This window comes from Episyrphus balteatus, chromosome 3 (genome assembly GCF_945859705.1).
Source record: "Episyrphus balteatus chromosome 3, idEpiBalt1.1, whole genome shotgun sequence".
NCBI lineage: Eukaryota > Metazoa > Arthropoda > Insecta > Diptera > Syrphidae > Episyrphus > Episyrphus balteatus.
The window spans coordinates 81,752,760-81,774,682 of NC_079136.1; the positions used below are offsets into that span (position 1 = coordinate 81,752,760).

General features: G+C 28.4%; 1 protein-coding gene and 1 long non-coding RNA gene across 5 annotated transcripts in view; both read left to right on the plus strand.

Moving 5' to 3' along the window:
• LOC129913331 (maternal protein pumilio) overlaps positions 1-21,923 on the plus strand; it is a 464,853-nt gene that overhangs the window by 241,175 nt on the left and 201,755 nt on the right. The window lies entirely within an intron of this gene.
• The window catches only part of LOC129913334 (uncharacterized), a 28,871-nt gene continuing 14,072 nt past the window's right edge, over positions 7,125-21,923 (plus strand). The window contains exon 1 of the long non-coding RNA XR_008772032.1: positions 7,125-7,262. This is a non-coding gene — a long non-coding RNA (uncharacterized LOC129913334). The remainder of the gene's footprint in view (positions 7,263-21,923) is intronic.

A 21,923-nucleotide genomic window follows, 5' to 3' on the forward strand; every position in this document is an offset into this window, starting at 1 on the left:
ATTCCCTAGAGGACAAATTGAAATTTTGTTTTTAGGACCAAAACTAACGGTACCTTTTATATAACGGAAATAGAAAAATTAATTTTTTTTCAAAAACGGCTTTAAAAATTTTGACTAAAATTTTTGTGTGTAGTGAAACACATAAAAGCTTCCTTTGGAAATAAAAAAAAATATTTTTTGAACCGTTATTAACGGTACCTGCCATAGATTGGTTTTTTTGATTTATGAATAATTTTTTCTCGTAAACGACAAAACATATTTCGACCACAATTTTTGTACAGAAACGTTTAAATTATCGTTATTTAAAAAAATTTTAAATTTTTCAAAAAACACATTTTTGAATTTTTAAAAAATATTTCAAAATTTTTTTTTTTGAAAAATCAATTTTTTGGAAACGGGTTGGTAAAAAAATTTGAAATTCCGTTTTTATTTGTAAATTATTTATTTCTTCAAAATGGCATACCAATTTTTTTTTTGAAAAATGTTAGAAATTTTTTATGTATAAAAAATTATTTTTTTAAAAAACGGATCTAACGATTTTCGAAAATTTTTTTCTAAAAATTTCATTTTTATACAAGAAATAAAATGGCATACTTAGTTTTTTGTAAAAGATCATTTAAAACGGTATTTAATTATTTATAAAAAAAGATTTAATTTTTTTTTCCACTTATGAAATTCCGTGAAAATATCATATACCTTATTTTGTTCAATGAAAAGCTTTAACATTAGAGTAACTTTTACCATAAGAGCAAGTACGTGCGACCCCAATCGTGCAATTTATTTTTTAATGCCTAGAAAAAAAATTTCATCTTCATTCTTTAAAAAATTAAAACTGCGTTCTTCCAAACTTACAAAATTTCATCAAAATCAACTTACCCCTTTTGGAGAAAGTCAGAAAAAAAAATAAAATTTTCCTGGAAATAAATGGAAGGTCTATTATATTTGGTCCTTGAAGAACCTTTTGAAGGTGATCCAAAAAAACTCACTTACAGAGATTGAGTTGAATCCACAAATCCGTTTAGGTTAAAATTATTACCTATATTTAGGTCCATTTTCTTCACTCGGAGTTGAACAAAACTTGAGAATTTTTATATTAAAAATTCTCAAGTTATGTTCAACTTCGAGTGAAGAAAATGGACCTTAGGTACTCAAAATTACAGACCGACTGGTCCTATTTTCCTGCATAACCTCATTCTTTTTAATATCATGAATGAAAAAAAAAATTGTCTTCTTGTGGCAATATGAACCAAAAAATACTGATCTGATTTCAATAAAACTTTAAAACTTGTTGGAATAGAATATTCAAAATGTTCAAAAGTTCGGGTCTTAGAGAAATTTATTCAGCTACGAGTATGAATCAACGTGAGCATGGAGTATCTCAATTTAAATATAAAACAGACTTAAAATTCATTCAATTTGAATTAATTTATTAAGGAAACAAAATTACAGTTATTCGTGAATCAATTGCAATATAAAAATCCGTTTTTCAATCGCTTCCTCTTCATATCTATACAACTTGCAGTGGGTTACCTGCTTTCTTACTATGAATCTCCTATTTTAATTTTATCTAAGATTTAAAAATAACCCAACAATTTTATTAGGTGGACTCATAAATATTTCTTAAATATTGCATTTGCTATTAAAGAAAAAAAAAAAAAATAAAAAAACCGGTCGTTTCTTTTTATTTTATTACTTTTTTCCCCACACAGAAAATTTTCGCCACCCAATTTTTTTTTTGTTTTCTGTCGTGCGCTAGAAAATCGCCTGTTGCATTTCACATTTTGTTCGCTCATGCAACGTTATTATTTTAAGTTGTTTTATTTTTCCTCTCTCTCTGACTCTGTATTTTCTCGTGGAAAATCAACATAGTATATATTTTGACTATATTTCTCTTTTTTCTCTATAACATTTTGCAGAAATCTGCAAAAGCACATAAAAATCATATCATTGAAGAAAGTAGGTAAAGATGAAAACTTTGAAGGAGACTCTTGAAATAGACAAAAACTAGAAAAGAGAACACCATTATTGTACTGCCGGCAGAAAAGTGTGGTGAATTTTACTCAAAAATTCAAAAAACCACCAGACAACAAATTTAAATGACCTCTCTCATTTTGCACCCGCTTTTTTCTACTTTACTGCCACCCACTCCTGTTCTCTCTCTCTCTCTCTCTCTCTCTTTCTCTCTTTCTTTCTATCGTTCTCTTCTTTTTTGGTTAGAAAAGCCATTTTCATAATTTCACCACCATTCTTGGATGTTGGGGTAAAAGAATGGAAAAATAATTACCTATACAACACTGTTCTCATTTCCATGATGACTTTCCTTCTTCGCATGTTTGGTCAGAGAATCCTGGAAAGTCTCGCATATTTTTTTTTTGTTTGTTTTGTTGCTGTTTGTTGAACATTCATTTTATGCTGTTGAATGTTTCACCATATTCCAATGTGGGAGTGTATAGTGGCTTTTTGATGGGGGGGTGGTGGTAAAGACACAAAAAAAAAAAAAAATATATATGATCTATCCACCCAAGAAGGACTAATTATAATTTTATGACTTGGTGTTGCCAGAGTAAAACCTATAAAAAAGAGTTATGTGTACGAGACAAATTTGATTGTGTATTGGTGTCTGACTAAATCTGAATACCCAAGATGACTTATTGCCTCTGAAGTCTGAATAGAAAATAAATATTATTTTTTTCTTTAAATATATTTAAAACTTATTGCATGATGGACTTATTATGACAAAATGGTTTTGTTGAAGAGAAATAAGTAAAAGACCTTGAGAGTCTTTTAATAAAAAAAAAGAATCCAGAGTAATGATTTAGAGAAATTTTCAAGACTGTAAATCAAATTTGTTGATGGTTTTATTATTATGTTTTTTTTTTTTAATTCTATTTTATAGCACCTGATGAGAAAATTAAAATATTTGTTGGGTTATAGATCATTTGAAGGTGTTTTAAGCTTCAAATTAATGAGGTTCTCAGAATTGGTTATATATTTTTTTTGTATCTTTTTTAGTAACATTTACTTTATGTGACAATTAATGTAATATTTAAGTAGAGCGAGGCCATGGGGATTAAAAATGTTTGAAATACTTAAACAATAAGTTTTTTGTAGCGATAAATTATTGTGTTCAGGTTTTTACATTAAATTCACCTTTTGGCAAGTTAAATTTGTTCTTTTGCAATTTAATTTTACTGTTATATTCACTCTTCTGCAAATCAAATTCACCTTCTAAAAATCAAAACCTTAGAACTTATTAATTAGTTTACTATAATTTACATTATACATAGCTAAATAAAAGTATCCTAAGGTGTTCCAAACTTAGTGATCCAATAGAAAGTACCTACTCAGAATATAAGCTCGCTAAGCGGCTTTGTTTTGAGATTTTTTGCTTGAACTACAAGTTTCTGTATTATTTAAAATGTGAATCAAAGTGAATTAAATTGTTAAATTCCAGGATTTGATATTGAGAAGGTGAATTTGAATTGCAAAAGAGGTTAATTTAATTTGTAAAAGAGTGAGCTTAATGTAAACAAAAACTTCGAATTTTAGACTCAGTGGACATGGCAATTGAACCCAAATTTCTAGTCAAATGTTCTGTTTAGCTTTTTGTAAAGCAACGATCACGAAGGGATAAAATTAACAAATTTAAGAATATTCAGAAGTTCAGATTTTAGGACTTAAAAGCAATGAATTGTGTCAATCAAAAAAGTCTTAATATCCTTAAAAAATCTTTTTGAAACATTATTGCATAGCACCGTTAAGCGAAAAGGTTCTACAATCGTTCCAAAGTCTTGGCCGAAAAATACAAAAATTATTTATCATATTTTACAATTTTTGTAATTTGTGATAAGATCTTTCAATATAAAAAAGTTACACATACGCCACAGTGACCCGCAGCTAAGACCCAAATAAAATAGTTAAACAAAATTTATAGCTGACTAAACAATTAAACAGGTTGTTGATCATTAAATAAATGTCGAAATTTTGCATAGGTATGGGATGCTAACTATGCCTATTTACCAAAATATCGATGGAAATTAATATATGTACCTATTCAAGGTCCTTCGTAAAATTTTCGAGAAAGTTAACAAAAATATACCAAACTATTGATATTCAAACTTAGATCTTCTTAAACACAAACTCCAAAGATGCACACAACTGTCATTTTGGAACGAAATTTCAAAAATTTGACAAAGTTCCTATGCCATCGGAATAAAAAATAAAAATCCAATAAAAATTGACAATGTTTGAAATATATGTATGTATGTATATAATATTAAAATATTAAAAAAAACTATTCACAGAGATAATCTTAGATTCAAATTTTAGAAAATTACTTGCTTTACTCTTTACTTACAGTTTTTATAAAAAAAAATCTTTTAAGGCTAAAATCACAAACGTTTGTTTTTATTTTAATTTTGATATAAAAATAGTATGAAAAATTGACAAACTTGGAAATTTTAAACAGCTTTTCTGAAGAATTAAGATTTTTTTAGTTATGCCAGTTTTCTATAACAGTGATGATATGATTTGTCATGCAATTTTTTCCGTCTATACTAACCTTTGCGTATCAGTAAATGGATCTTAATGTCCATAAAGCATCAATATGAAAAAATTAAATACCTTAAGTTATAATAAAATCCTTGGCCTACATAAATGTACGATATTTTATCTTTTAGGGTAGTATACCAAAAAACCTGTCTGGTCCTAAAATTCTCACCTGTTTTTTTTTACTATAAGCTATAAAATTGTCAGACACAAAAGATTTAAATATTATGAACTTCAAAGTACATAATATGACCCTATTCCAAAGCTCTTTAACACATCAAACATCCACTAAAAAAAAAAAACTTATAACATCCAGAATGATAAACATTCATTTCGCAACAATACTCCAACACCCAAACCAGCTACCTAAGGTAGGTGGTATATTATAGTAGAGATATAGAGACCCATAAACATGTTTATATTTCTATTTTTATAAATTTCATGCTTAGGTTTTGCAATGACCTACCACTGGCATTTACCATTAGACCATAAAATATTTACGAGCTCAAAACCATCTCTTTTTTTTTTTTACCTACACACAAACCTATACTATTATTCTGTTGCACTCGGAAATAATATATTTTTATTTTTATTATTTAATAAAAACTGCACCTACGATTTACAATAGTCTTTCCATCACCCCCCTCAAACATCCCCCCTCTAAAAAAAACCATATTAAAAGGAATAAAGATTCTTTTCCCACCTGTCTAAAAGAAAATCGTGACTAGATACAATATTTTTTTTTTACCCACATGAGATATATTTTTATTCACCACACCATGCGCATAACACCCAAAACAATTTCTTTTTTCCAAATCCATCTAAAGCTGGTCACACTCGTTGTGTCTCTCTATATCTCCCCTCTGCATATACATTTTCATCGTTATAAACAAAAATCTCTCACCGAAGAGAATCTCAAAATAACACACCACAAAGTACAATAAAAAAAATTATATCCATGGAAGTCGAGGAAAGAAATGTGTGATTAGATAAATATCACAGACTTCCAACGAGTCGACCACGAATCGACGACGACGAGAACTCTCCACATTGAACACCATCGCAGCGCGACAGTTCGCGATGGAACTTTGAAGATTGTGGATCGTACAAAAAAATTATTTATCTTCATTCGTACAAATAAAAAAAAAAAAAAGAAATAATAAATAAAAAAAAACATCATCACGGATATTGTATCTGTTACTCAGAATAATTATACTTTTTTTCTATAACTACAAATCGGTTTCGGTCGTTTTTTTTTTCTTCTGTTGTTGTTGTTCATTATTTATCCTTGTTTTCCTACTCTACTCTTGCTCTGTATCTTGACACATTTGTCAACATCAACTCAACCCCAGGCTCAGAATCTGAATTTGTGTGCCTCAAAATTATATACAAACAAACAAAACAAATAAAAAAAATTAAAACGAATTTATAAAAATTTATCTGGACAAAGTCCTTCGCGGCACGCTTCAAAAATCCTAACAAAAAAAAAAAAAAATTGAAAATTGTATAAAATACAAAATATAAAATAGACGTCAATTTGTTTCAAGGATTTGCGTCTGTCAAAAGTGTATATATATTTACTCCATCGTCCTCGTCATCCTCCTCTCCAAAACCAAACCAACAAAACCAAACCACCACGGACAAACACCACTTGTGGAGTGGAAACAGGTGTGTTTACTTACCGAGAGTGCTGAGGATTTAAAATTAATTTGCCTTGGTTGTTGTATTGGGCGACGAATTCGCTCCGCGCCGCCGACACGACACGACGACGTGCATTCGAATAATTTAATTGGATTTAGGATCATCAAGGATTTTTGTTTTGTGTTTTTTCTGCAAATTCCAATTTAAATTTTATTTTTTTCCCACTCAACTCGCTCGTTTGTTGAAGGAGATTTAATATATATCACACACACATGGTTTGTGAGGTTTATGTGTGTTGACAGAATTAAAATTAAAATTAAAATAATAAAAAATAAAAAATAAATATTTATCTATACATTTTATTTTGTCATCGATGTGAATTATTGTGTCAAAAAAAAAAAAAAAAAAATAAAAAAAAAATATTTATGATAAGTGCTGTGATACGTGTGAGAGAATATATATAAAAAATAAAAAGATATTCAAATAAAACAAATATTATATAGAAAAAAAAATCTATGCATGTTTTATAAAAAAAATTAAATATTTTAATTAATTTATAACAAAAATATAAAATTAAATATAATTCATATTTATAATAAATTTGGTGCAATTAAATTTTTTTTATTAAATTTAATAATTTTGTTCGGGTTTTATTCTTCCAAATATTTTTAAATAATAAAAATTTTGTGTATTTTTTTAAAATAAAAAATAAAAATATATATTTATAATCAATGCTTCAAATTAATAAAAAAGAAAAGTGTTTTTGTAATTAGCTAATACAAAAAGTTTTAAGTTGTTGTTAAAAAAATTAATAAAAGTGTTTTGCTTTTCTTAAAAAAAAATTAATATATAATTAAAAAAATTTATATAAAAAAAGTGTAAAATAATATCAAAAATTTAAACAAAAATAAATTTAAAAAAAAATCAAAATGGTAGTTTTAGAAACTGCCTCCGCCCTATTGGGCGGCCCTTACGCACAAGGGGCACCAGCTTTAAAAATGGTACAAAAACGTTATATTGGATTACATCAATGGTTGGGACCACTTAGAACCAAAGAATTAAAGGAACACATTGTAAGTTTTTTTTTTTGTCATTTTATTTATTTTTTCTTTCTAAGGATTTTTGGTTGAGATTGATACCTATTCTAAGGTGAAACCTTCGAGACACAATCTAAAAAATGCTTTGAACTTTTATATCTCTTTCGAATTTGAATGTTTGCTATTTTTTGAGCTGAGAATTAACGAAACTTCTTCAGTTAAGTGTGTTGTTTCCTGCGACTCATTAAGTTATCTCAGTCACTTGAGTTATTTTGGATCTAGGTCTATAATTAATGACATTGTATTTAAAAGAGTACAGCTCAATTTTTTAAATTTAGGCAGCTCCAAATTTTAAAAAAATCGCAGTATTTATTAATATTTTTTATTTAACCTAAAACTTGATTAAAAAATAGTGTGAAAATATGTAATATTTTTAATCAAGTTATAGGCAGAATAATAAAAAAAATTAATGTTTGGATCTACTTAAATTTTAAAAAATGTAGCTGTACCGTTTTTGATTTATTCTTTTATTTTAAAATTGTTTTAATTTAAAATTCAAACAAAAAATTCAAATGAATCAAAAAGAAACACCAAATTCATAGATTTAGCTATGAGCTAATGCAATGAGTAAATACTCAAAAATGCGATTGAAATTAAGTTGAATTTGAATTAATATTTAAGGTTTCTTGCACCTCAAATTTATTTTTTATTAATACTTCAATTAAAAAAAAAAATCAAGAAGTTCAAATTGATTAAGGTGTTAGGCCACTCTTGGTGCTAAAAATAAATGCATTTTTTGGATTTTTGTTTTTAAATTGCAGAAAGGTATTAGCAAAAAACACAAAGAGATAAGTTTTATTGCATTTCCTATTTGGATGGTATTTTTCATGAAATTTCTGTATTATTGCACTGGGTAAACAAATTTTAAATGTTTTTCTCTTCCAATAGAAATTGACAAGGTTAGAATTTTTAAAATGACTTTAAGTCAAATTGCCACAATATTGCACTGCATTGCATTTTAAGCCCTATTCAATAAAACTTTTTTTTTGAATAATCTAGCTTAAATATTTTAGTTAAATCTCTTGAAATAAATTAAATGATTTTCACTGCAATGATTTTTTGACTAAAACTTAAAAAGAAGTTGTTCAAAAGTTTAAGTTTAAAATAACAAATTTATAAAATCAGTAAGAAATTCAGCAAAGATATGTAACCATTAACAGTTTGACGTATTTTTTACTTTAAGCTGGTCAAAAATGTCTGTTTGGAGTAATAAGGCCTTGCAAAAATATTGTTTTGTATAAAAAAAAAAAAAAATAAAATAATAGAATAGAAAGCAGCTTTTTCTGTAAAAAAAACTTAAATAAAACATTAAAAAAAAAAACTTGTCTTTAAGCTTTAAAAAAAAACTATTTTATGGTAATAAGGCCCACAATTTTTAATTGCTATTATTACCATTTGGTTAAAAAAAACGGTTAAACCTATTGAAATATATAATATTCAATACAAAATAGATCGTAGATCATACAAGTTCCTACAAAAAATTTTGAAGACACTTTTCTTCCTCCGAATATTAGTTTTTATTTTTAATGTATCAATATTTCAAAAACTGTAAATTGTCGAAAAGTCGAAATATAAATAAAAAATTAAAGATTTTTTTGCTTTCAACGCTTAAATACCGAAGTTACCAAAAGTGCTATGACACTTTTTTCAAAAATCGTTTTTATAAAAAAGTATCGAAATTATTGGATTCAAAGTAGTTACATGAAAAAAAAAATGTCATTACCGTGCCAATACTGGTATATTAAAAGAACACAAACATGGTATATATGTATGTAGTAATGACAACAAAAAATAATGACGAAAGGAAATTAAATACAATTTTTTATTAATGAACAATTATAGTGGAGTCAAATTAGCTTTATACCTCGGAATCCAGGGAAAGTCGATGCATCTGAAAAACGAGTATAGGGCTGCATTATAAAAGGGTCAAATAAGAAAGTTAAAAAAAAAAATTTCACCGCTCTCGATTACAACAGTTTTTATGGACCGTTAACTGTCATTCCGTATGCAAGCGTCAATCGGAATTGCTGTCTCATTTTAGATTTTGATCAAACTTTGTAGGGATGTTCTCTAGGACTGTAAGGAAGCAAATCCATGATGATTTAATTTTAAGTTGCGTGGTTTCCCCGCTACCCGCATTCGAACTTTTTCAGAAGGTCATTTTTATGTTATTATAGCTTTGCGTCTACTAAAGATATCTTTTTGTTTGAAACGCCATTTTAAAGCTTAAGAGTAGTAATTTTTGAATATATATTAAAAAATTACGTAATAATTATCCCTGAATTAAAAATAATTTTTGAAAAACTGGTAATTTTGCTGATTTTTCATGGTTTTTGACTGGCTCCAGAACCTTGGCTATTATATGTAGGAAGCTTAAACTTACCAAATATTAAATATAGATATTTTTCAACAAAATAAATCTAAAATGAACTCGATGGCTGTACTCCTTATGTAAAAATTTTAAGTTCAAAATTTTGAGTTTTTTGAAAAAATATTTTTTTATACTATGATTTTTTACGATTTGACTAAAGATAGAAACATGAAACTAGCAGTGTGTTAAGTTGAAACTTTTAACTTTAAGTCCTCTAAATAAAATTGTGTTATTTTCATATCTTCTTAGTGTACCGCTTGTTTGAAAATTCGCAAAAATGCTAAAAAGCCAAAAAAAAACCCTACTTAAGGCTATGATTGCACTATGTTTGACATAAGATAGAAGCATGAAATTAATAGTATATTTAGTTTGTACTCTTAGCTTAACACACTGTAAGTTTCACATTTCTTCGTTTAGTCAAATCGTAGAAAATGACAGTATAAAAATTAGCTTTTTTAAAATACTCAATACTTTGAACTTAAAATTTTTACATAAGGAGTACAGCCATCGAGTTCATTTTAGATTTATTTTGTTGAAAAATATCTATATTTAATATTTGGTAAGTATAAGCTTCCTACATATAATAGCCAAGGTTCTGGAGCCAGTCAAAAACCATGAAAAATCAGCAAAATTACCAGTTTTTCAAAAATTATTTTTAATTCAGGGATAATTATTACGTAATTTTTTAATATATATTCAAAAATTACTACTCTTAAGCTTTAAAATGGCGTTTCAAACAAAAAGATATCTTTAGTAGACGCAAAGCTATAATAACATAAAAATGACCTTCTGAAAAAGTTCGAATGCGGGTAGCGGGGAAACCACGCAACTTAAAATTAAATCATCATGGATTTGCTTCCTTACAGTCCTAGAGAACATCCCTACAAAGTTTGATCAAAATCTAAAATGAGACAGCAATTCCGATTGACGCTTGCATACGGAATGACAGTTAACGGTCCATAAAAACTGTTGTAATCGAGAGCGGTGAAATTTTTTTTTTTAACTTTCTTATTTGACCCTTTTATAATGCAGCCCTATACTCGTTTTTCAGATGCATCGACTTTCCATGGATTCCGAGATTTTACAAATTTTATGTCTAATTTGACTCGACTATTACACTTTTTTCATTTTTGTTTGTCATAGTCACACAATTAAATTAAAAATAAAAACAATTTTCATAGGACTGACAAGTTCAATTAGGTAACGAAAAGTCAAATTTTAAATTTTTAAAAAAATTTTCACTACAAGACTGGAAATGTAGTTTCTTTCTTATTTTGTGTCGGGTAATTGTCTTGATGTTATTATTAATTGATTTTTTTTTCGTAAAGTTATTTAATTGAAGTAAATTCTGAGTATGTAATTCATGTCACCATAGAAACTTGAAGTATTAACTAATTTTTTTTTGTCGGATGAGTGAAACAACTCAAAATCCTAATATAAAATAATGTAAATGTCCGTTTTCAAGTAACCGGCAAATGATACTTAATAGGGGACAATTTAATTATTTTCAAGTTGTCTTTTCCTCATTATAGGGACTATTCATAACGTTACGTCATGAGGGTAATTAAGGATTTACCAATTTATTATTTGTCAAGGATATTTATTTTTTCAAATTAACCTTGATTATGTTTATAAAAATAGAGAGGACATACTTATTGAATTAAATTCAAATAAAAATTTGTTAACTGACGCCTAAATTTACTTAAGAATCGCTGAACTAGCTCAAAATCATTACTGAATATTTGGACAAGTTGGTTTAAACAAATTTCACATTTGTAAAGCGTGCAAGCATCTATTAATTTATATCCTTAAATGTACTTAAAGCACATAAACTTGTAGCTGTCGCACGTTAATTTGCTATTGGCTTTTCCAATTCAAATCCTCTATACCTACCTACATTTGCGTGTAAGTTAAAAGCTTCCGAAGCACATTAACACATATATTTTTTTTTATATGTTGGTATGTTTGAAAAAAAAAAAAAAGAAATAATAATAATAAAAAAAAAAAAAAACAACAACTAAACCAAAAAAAGCAACGTGTTGTTGTCCCGTTTCAAGTTTCCATAAAAATGACTTTTAATGGGGGTACCTATACCAACAACAACAAAAACAACAATATTATAACGACTTGAATATAGCACGTGAACTTACATACCTACATTTTGCCTGATATGCACACAGTTTCATACCATTTTGATGGAAGTTTATCGTTTCATTTAACAACTTCTATATAGTATATGTACGCATTAACAGTTAAAACATGCGAATAAAAAAAATGTATATATATAAATAAACATACTCACACGTAAAAATCTTTATACTTATATAATGGCATACTTATATCTTTTAAATGTTGCTCTTTTTTGGCTGAATATTTTTTTTTTTATTGATATGGGCAAGAGGCTTGTAATGTAAGTGGTTTTATGATGCTCTGTACGTTTTTTCACAAATATTTAAAATTGTTGATTTTTTTTTTTAGGTATAATGTTCTTTATCGTTTTTTATTTCAGTTTTGTTTTTTTTTTTTTTTTTTTTTGGTACAATTCAAGTATTTTTCTTTGTAGGGATAACAAAATTTATTTTTTTTTTCAGTTTTTTTTTTTTTTATAAAATTTGAGTCAGATGGTATCATATTTTAAGCCAGTCTTTAAAAAGTAAAACTGAGTGGAAAATTTAAATTTTATTTTGTCAAAAGAATTTAAGTAATTATTTGAGAATAGAAACAAAAACATTTTGGGAAGATTAGGGTAAATTCAAATTAAAAAATGCTTTTAGTAGGCCTTATTACCCTATCATGGATTTTAAGGGCTTACTAACAATAAGATTTATTTGCCTTTGCTTACACCGGAAGTCGCCATTTTTTTTTATTTTTACGAATAGGTAATTGATCTATATTTTCTAAATAAACAATTAATTAACGGTTCGTATTACCCGCATCGACCTTGTTTTATTTACCTAATAAATTTAATTCGAACCCACAGTTGTATAAATGTGCTATGTTCTACATGCTCACAAGTTTATAGATTTCATTGACAAATAACTAATTAAATGTCTTGAAATATTTAACTTAATACTTGTAACTTATTCACATTGAACTTAGTCAATTTAATCAAGTAATTATACTTAGAATATATTTCAGTTAAGTTCAACGGTATATGCAACATTTTTCCCTAGTTAATCACCTTTTTTCCCACGTTATAAAATATTCAAATTATTTTTCAAACATTTGATTAAATTATTATAAAATAAATTAAACATGTTTTAATAAATATTTTATGAAGAAAGTTGTTGTTGATCTTGTTTATGCTTTGCTTTTTGTATTTTCGCGTTGGTATTTCTTCCTTTTCCTAACTCTCTGTGTCATGAATGAAATATATATATTTTTAAGTAAATCTCCTTACCCTGAGGGAATTTTTTGTTTTTTTTTTGAACAGCGATGTAGAAAAAAAAAACAAAAATCAAGTCTCATATGAAAAAAGAATACCACAATCCGATTATTTCCTTATGTCGTATGAACAAAAAAAAAAAGAAGAAGCACACAAACACCTCCTCCAGTACTAGCTATCCAAAAAGAACCAACAGGCTTCAATTGCAACTGCAAATTTATAGCCTGAGACGTAATATTGCCCAATTATTTTGCTTCAAATAACTTAAAAAAAAAAAACTATTCTCAGTTAAATGGGCCATAAGGCCACAAATCAAATATGTACTTAAAAACCACCAAATTGGGTCAAAAGTTCGAACGAAATTCTTGTGGACTTTTGGCCCATCGATTGCCAAATTTGACCCACTCAGGCCCACTCTTTTTAACTGTGGATTTTTGACCCAGCTGATAAGTCCATAATTGGACTTATAACCCACTCAAGTGGACTATATATCTTTAAATCACTCTGCTCTTTCACTGAGCAGTGAAAAGTTGAGATTGCTCTCCAATGTAAAGTTCTCAGCCTTACAAAAATCTAAACTATTCTAATTTGCGCTGTTCTTTTTTTTTTTCTTATAGTACAATTATAAACATGAAAACAGGGAAAACAAAACTGCTCTCTGTTCTTTGTAACTTCACTGCTCATTTTCAGAAAATGTTCTCGGTCCTTCGAATTTTTACTTCTTTATTGTCAGAAATCTGTTCTTCATGATTTGATAAACGATAAAAAAAAAAAAAATTTAGATAAAAGTTTAACATGATGATGACGAAACAAAGAATTTTTCATTATTTCAGTGAAGGCATTCAAAGAGTTATTTCTTATTGAAAATTTCAAAAATGGTAACTTACATTTTATTTATTTTGTATTCCATATTTTCAATCATAGTATGTATTTCAAATCAGGAAGAAAATTAAAGAGTAATTTGCGTCTTTAACTGTTATTTAAAGAGTGATCAAATAGCAGCTATTAATCGCTGCTTTTTTATATGCAGCTCACTGCTATCACTGGTCTTCAAAAATCGCTCTTTAGTGCACAACTTATTATTGGCTTTTGCCCTATGAATTAATGACCCTGCAGACTCTTTTCACTCTCCTTCGTTTGGACGCTTAGAGTGTGACTTAGTTTTCTAGAGGTTCTTTCTTGAAGTCCTTATTTGATTTAGTGGTATTCTTCGAAATCCATGCATATCCTAAAAAAAAAACTTTTTCAATGACGCCACTTAATTTTCTATTAAAAAAAATTCCAATGTACAACATTATCTCCCAGGCTACTAACCCTTTAAGAAATAACGACGGGCGGCGGCAACGGAAACGGCTTAATTCTTTCTAAAATAAAAACAGAATTTGTCCCTTTTGGCAGACACTTTTTTTAAATCATTTTTTTGGCCATCTTCCGTAGGTCTTTGAAATATCTTGAGTCTTCCCACATTAAAATCTGAAATCAAACTTCCTTTTTTTTCCCTTCCACTTGTTTTCTATATTCATAGGGTCACTTGATGACGTTTGAAGAAAAAAAAGGAAAAAAAAATAAATATTAAAATCAGCGAACCAAAAATGTGTAGTTAACCAACCGAAGATCTAGAAAACTAGCTTAAGTATCCATCCGAAAGGCCACCCTTCTTCTTTAGTTACAATTTTTACGTGCTCGTTTGGGTGCACTACCTAACCAACCTATGCACCATGGTCTGTGATTTTTCCTCCTCCTGCCTGGTGTACAAACACCAAACATTGAACTATTCACGGTACGGTGATGGTAATGGGGTGGTATAAGGTAGACAAGATGTATCTTTATATCTAAAAGTACAATTTGTAATGCAGTGCGGTCATGTTTTTGTGGTCACAGAGATAGGACACTACTACACTACTGAAATCACTCAACCAAAAACTTCAGAAGACACGAAAAGAAGTAAGATGCGGCGAATTGGGTTCAACGAATCCCCGCATGCACTTGTTGTTGTTGTTGTCGTCATTTTCCCATCACTAACCAACCAGTCAGTGTCGCAGTCGGTTTTCATTTGTATAATATTTCCCAGATGCGACACACTTTACAATGAAAAGCCATGTTTTTTTTTTACATGTTGTTTCCTTCTTTGTAAAAAAAAAAATTGTATACGTCTCTTTTTTCATTCTTGAATTAATTTTTATTTTTTTTGCTTTTCCATCATGACTCCTATTTCTGTCATCGTCATTGGAATTATGTCCATCGACTTTGCCACACAATGCGTGTAATAAGTTACTTTTTTTTTGTTGAGGTGAGAATTCTGAGGTCATCGACTGTTTCAGGGCACGAGTTTTTTTTTTCCTTCTTTTTTTTATTATTTTTCTCTGGATAAAAAATAAATAAGAACATGAAAATGAGGCCACAATGGCTCTCCCATAAATGATAATGACGAAGAAGGTGATGATGATAATGATGACGTTTCTTGGGTTTTATTCAAGAAAAAAAAAAAAAAAAAACTGAAGACAATGTGAGAGAATGCGACGGCTTAGGGAATAGTCTTCGGTTTTTTTTTATTTTTACCTGTGATGTGGCATATTTTTTTTTTTTTTGTGTTCTTTCTCACTTCATCGATAACAGAGATATCTACACGACTTAGGTACGATGACTATTTTCCGAACGTCTATTCCCATTTGGTGTGTTTTGAAAGTTTAATTGAAAAAGTTATTCAAATGAATTTGCATCTGACCTAAATTAAAGTCACGTACTACTTGCATGAACATGAGTCTTGAGTAGAAGAGATTTTATATATAAATGACAATAAGTAAAACCGTGTAGGTAAATGGGAATGGATTTTTGTGTATTTTTACTGTATCCTAATGTACCTACAGATGTTCTATAAAGTCATGTGAGAATACATTTTTTGAACATTTTATACCTGTCATTTTTTTTTTTTTTTTTTTGTTAAATTGACTGTGGGAAAAAATAAAAATTATGACTTGAAGACATTTTACAGATAGAAATAAAACTTTATAATTATTATTGAAGTTTTTAACATTAAAAATTTAACTTAAACTTTTATGAATAAAAATTTGGTTTGAGTTCGAAATATTGAATTTTGTTTGGAGGTTCTAATAGTCTTTTCATTTATGGGAATGAATATGGGTGACGAGCAGTGTTGTGCAAAACCGCCATTTTGAATTTTAGTTGTTTTTTTTTTTTTAATATGTTTCGGGTTCTGTTGAATACAATTTTTCGCCTAAATCAGATCTTTTGGTTGTGCCTTATTATTTCTGCACAGAGAAAAAAAATAATGCAGGAATAACTTTATTTCTGGTATAATTTACTTTATTTCTGGTAAATTTAACTTTATTTCTGGTTTATTTAAATTTATACTGATTAAATGTACTAGAAGTAAAGTAATCGCTGGCTTTATGTTTTCTCCATGTGTAGCACTTCCCAGGGACGTTTCAGTTTTCACGTTTTTAAATTTCCAAACATTGTCATGAATCAAAGTACATATGTATTAATCATTTTTTACTTTGATGCGATTTTTTGTGAAAAAAAATTTCTTTCTTAAAACCAACCAGGTTTTGAAAAGTAAGGTTGATTGACTGAAAGTCGCCTCTCAGATGTCTGTCTCTCGTCCCTTTTTTAACCTTTGCTGTACTCTTTTCATTTCGTCGGTGGTATGCAACCAAAATGCATTAAGTCATATTTTAAGGATTTTTAAATTTAAATGCAAAACGGTTCAGAGAATTATTTGAGGTATCTTTTTGTCAAAAACAACTTTAGTACACAAAAAGTATTTTAAAAGCCGATTTACTCAAAACATTTTTTTTTCTTTGGTTCACATGGACATCGTTTCTCTTTTAAAAGTAAATGATATTGAAAATGGATGAAAAGACAATGACATTTTTTTAATGGCATCAAAATGTCATATTGGATATGTAAAACATTTCTTCCAAGACTCTAATATTACTATTTTTCTTAGCTTAAGTAAACTGGGAACCACTCCTATAGGCAACACCTTTCCTTAACCATCAAATAGAGTAATTAAAAGACATTTTACAATGTTCCAACTTGTTTATTATATTTGTTTACCAAACAAATCAACTTATATTGACCACACCTAACAAAACATTATTTATTTTTGTGGTGAAATCCATTCCACTCACGATTTTCACTCATAAATAAAATAAATATAAACAATGATGTTTTTTTTTTCTTTCATTTTCCCATATTGCTAATTTGAAAAACTAGTTATTAAAAATGTTAAAAAATTCTCTAAGAAAAAAATATATAAACGTTAACCTAGATTGATATTTTGTGGCTTAGAAAAATATAAAAAAATAAACACTCAACTTCAATGTCATTTAATTGTGACAAGATAACTTTAGCGAGGAACTATTTTTGTTAAACACTCCAGAGTTGATGACGTGAATGCAACTCAATAAAATTCCGATTAAATTTTATAACTGTCATACCTTTTTTTTTTGTAATTTAACGAGTGTGATGTTGTTAAAAGCAAAAAGCACTTTAAAAAGGTTAAAATAAATTTAAAAAAAAAAGTTGTTGAATTTTAAAAACTCTATTAGGTTCCATTAAAGTTATATACGAGTATATGCTCCACATTGCTCACATTAATTTATTTTAATTAATTAATTAATTCATTAAAACTAATTATTATTGATACACATTTATTTTGTTTGCTATAAAGGTTTTTTTTTTAGTGAAAGTTGTTTGATATTTAATCAACTGTATCTTCTGAGGAAACACTTTTTATATCTTTAATTTGTATCCAATACTTTATTCAGGAAATGGAAGTATATCTATCAATTGAGGGTTGAGGACACGCTTAATAAAAGTGAACTAATTTATCACATATTGCATTTAAATTTGAATTGCATTTGTTGTTAGCTTTTAATTTTTTAATGCAAATGTGTAGGTTTTTTTTTAGAACCTTAATGAATAGTTTTAGAAAAGTAAAACAAATATGTTTTTTTTTTTAATAACTGCTTCAATAGTCTAAAGAGGTGTAACATTTGAGCAGCAATTTGAGTTTTTAGATGAGTGTTGACGGAAAATCTTTACTTTTTCTGAATCTTTTTTTACATGTTAAAAGATTTTATTAAAATAACTAGAAAACATTTCAGCTAATTTTCATACTTATTCAAATGATTCCGTTTTTTTGAAAACATTTTTATATATTAATTAGTTGCACATAGAAAATTTATTGGAAATCTTTTCATTTTAAGATGTTTTTTTTTTTAAGAAAAAACTTGTTAAAATGAAAAGATGTTCATTTCCAATTTAACAGAATTTAAACAGACTCCATTTATTTTTACAAGAAATCTTATTGTTTTAAGCAGATATGAGTGCATCAACTTCTTCTATTGTGCCTTATTTTTCTTTGTGCACAACAGAATATCCTTCCCTGATACCAATATTTCAAGTAAAAAACGTTGAAACGTTAACAACAAATTTTTTTCTAAAATCGATATTAAATCATAAACAAAATTTAAACATTTGCGTGTCAATGTCATGATATCTTTTTCTTAAAAAGTTCCAATAAAATTTAATTCTACAAATATTTTTCATTATTTTAACAATAAAAAGGTTTACTTTCACGGAATTGTTAAATGTCATTTTTTGTGATATTTTTTTTTTTTTTTTGAATATTAGTTAAACTTTTTTACTCTTGCGTTTTTTTTTTTTTTATTTTCCAAATAATAAAAAGAAGTCATTATTATCGTTTATAAAAATTGCCTTTTGTCTTAACATCCAAAAATATAGCAAGGGCCAGTTCCAAATCTTTGCCTTTAATTTTTACAGTTATTCTATAAATTCCAGGTTGTACATGTCCCGGTAATTCTTCATTTGTCATGCGACATTTTTTCAAATAATATGTTCCTATTGACAATGGTTTGTCAAAAACACTCGCAAATTGTGGCATATTCGAGCATGTTGAAAAAGTCTTTTGCAATACTTTAACATAAACAAATGACATGAAATTAAAAAATGGAGCTACTTCAACTTCAAATGGTGTTTCACGAAAATCACTATTTCCTTGTGCACTTCGATGAACTTTTACTGAACCCTATTTTAGTTTTTTTTTTTAATTTAATAAAATTAAATTGTACAAAATTGATAATCACCCAAAATGCATCATCCATATCAACTCCAAGATAAAATGTTCCATTTAGAGCATAAACACCGCCAGTGGTACGCATTGTCCGTATATTAAAGCTTGCTAAATCTGGATTCGAAGTATTATATTCAAATCGTATAATCCGAAAATCCCAGTCCTTGTTCAAGGATGAATTATGAATTTTTTTGTTTTTATGTTTTATAAGATTGAAAGTGTATTACCGCTAACTCTCCACCATCAGTAAAATGCCAAATAAACGATGCCAAGCAAATAAAAATATGAGACCAGTGCATTTTTAGTTTGAACCATTCAAAAAGTGAAACGATTTTATGTCTAAATGAAAGGTGTGTTTTGAAATTGAATTTATATGAATTCTTTCTATAACAATTGTGATGTTGTAGATTTTTATTTTGTTGTAGTATTTATTTTTAATAATGGGTTGTTTAAAAAAACTAATTATAGTTTTGATAGTTTATTTTGAAGTGATTTTTTCTGGGATTTTATTTTTGGTTGGGTGGGAACTATTATTATTATATTAAATATTATTTCATTATTTCAGTTGTCAATGCAAAAAAGTGCTATTTACTCTTCCGAATTAAACTTGATTTTCGAAGTATTTCGAGAAAATTTATTAAATAAAAACGTAAAAAGTATTATTCCGGGGAATCATTTCTATAGTTGCATGTTAGAGTCTTGTTCACAATTTGTGGTAAATTTAAAATACTGAAGGTTCATAGATAGTAATTGGCGCTAAAGTGTCAACTTTAAATGCTACATGTTTTGTTTTAAATAAAAAAAAATAATTGCTTTGCAATTATAGACAAGTTTTATGTAATATTTCGGCTAAATGTTAGTGATAACAAAATCTAATACCAATAATTTTGTTTGAGCTATTATTTGTGAGAAATCTTAAATAAAATACCTTTTCTAAATGAATTTCAGCTTAACTGAATTTAGGCTAGCCTATTGCAGAGTTTTTAGTGGATAGTACCCAGAAGCTATGTAGCAGTCATCCAGAAGTCATCCAGTTTTCATCCAGTTTTTATCCAGTTTTCATCCAGTTTTCATCCAGTTTTCATCCAGTTTTCATCCAGTTTTCATCCAGTACTCATCCAGTAGTCATCCAGTAGTCATCCAGCAGTCATCCAATAGTCATCCAGAAGTCATCCAGAAGTCATCCAGTTTTCATCCAGTTTTCATCCAGTACTCATCCAGTAGTCATCCAGTAGTCATCCAGCAGTCATCCAAAAGTCATTCAGTTTTCATCCAATAGTCATCCAGTACTCATCCAGTAGTCATCCAGTAGTCATCCAGTACTCATCCAGTAGTCATCCAGTAGTCATCCAGTAGTCATCCAGCAGTCATCCAGAAGTCATCCAGTTTTCATCCAGTCAACGCTCGCACTGTGTTGATACATATTAAGGGTACCCAAAACGACTTTAGTGCGCGCAGATTATAAAAAAAAAAAAATCCAGAAGTCATCCAGCAGTCATCTTGTAGTCACCATTCTGTTCGATGAAAACTATCTGTTGCAACAGTTCAGATTGCTGTTTAACGATTTTATTTTGAAAAGTACAATTCTCTGCTGTTCTGTTCTATTTGATTTGAAATGTTCTGACATGGTAGTGTTTTCTTTCCGATCTTCTATTGCTCTGAAATTTTTCATTCCTTCATTTCTTAATATCGATAAAAAAAAAGTAGAAAAACTGCAAATCTTCAACCATTAATTGTGTTAATCAAAAAGGTCTGTTGCTAATATTTTTCGTTTGTATCCAACTTTTACAATAAAAACTACAAAACCTCTTACCCCTTATTTTATATAAATTTCCCCCAAAAAATAAACTTTGTTTATCCCTTTTGTCGATTTATTTAATAACTTCTTCACATATTAACCATCAACCAACCCCACACAATATTATATGAAAACACACTTAACAGCAATCTGTGTGACAGCAATTACTAAAACATTTTCCTAAGAACACAAAACATTGTGAAGAAGAATTTCTTCAAAACAACAACAACAAGAACAAAAAAAAAACTATTAGTTAAGATTTAATTTTGCAGAGATCAACCCCCTTCTTCAAATATATTTGTGTTTTATGTTTTTCACACCAAAAACTTTGTTCCAGAGAGTGGTAATGTCTTGTGTTGTATTTTTGCTCTATCCCTCGTTTTTGTTTCTTCTTTCTAAAAATGAGTTTGCTTGAACTTGAAACATCTTGTGTCCATTTTCTCAGGACTTAGGGCATCACACCAGATTCTGTAATGAAGATGTGAGATTTGGTAGTGTGTCTTCTTCGTTTTTAATATCTTTACACCCCTCGTGTTCATGTACTAAAACTTGAAGAAACAAAATAATCCGAACATGACCCTAGCATCACCACCATCAGAAAGTGGACAAAGATATTTTAGCCAAATATTATCTATCTATACAGTGGTGAGCCATATTTTCACACTATATCCCCCCCCTTCTCTCCCCACAAACTTGTGTGTAATACCTCAAATCCAACTCCCCCAAAAATTTCATCCGAGTTTATCTATGGGGTTCATCTTGCAAAAGATAACAATGTGTGATATGTCCTTGTGCCCAGAGAGAGAGAGAAAGATAGACTCGAGGACACACTCTTCAAGGAAAACGAACCTTAACAAGTAGATTATTGGATTTATTTTGCAATTGTATATTGTGAATCAGAAGGAGGAGGGGATCGGATGTATTTGTAGAAGATTTTGCTGGAAGGAAAAAGTTTCCTTCTC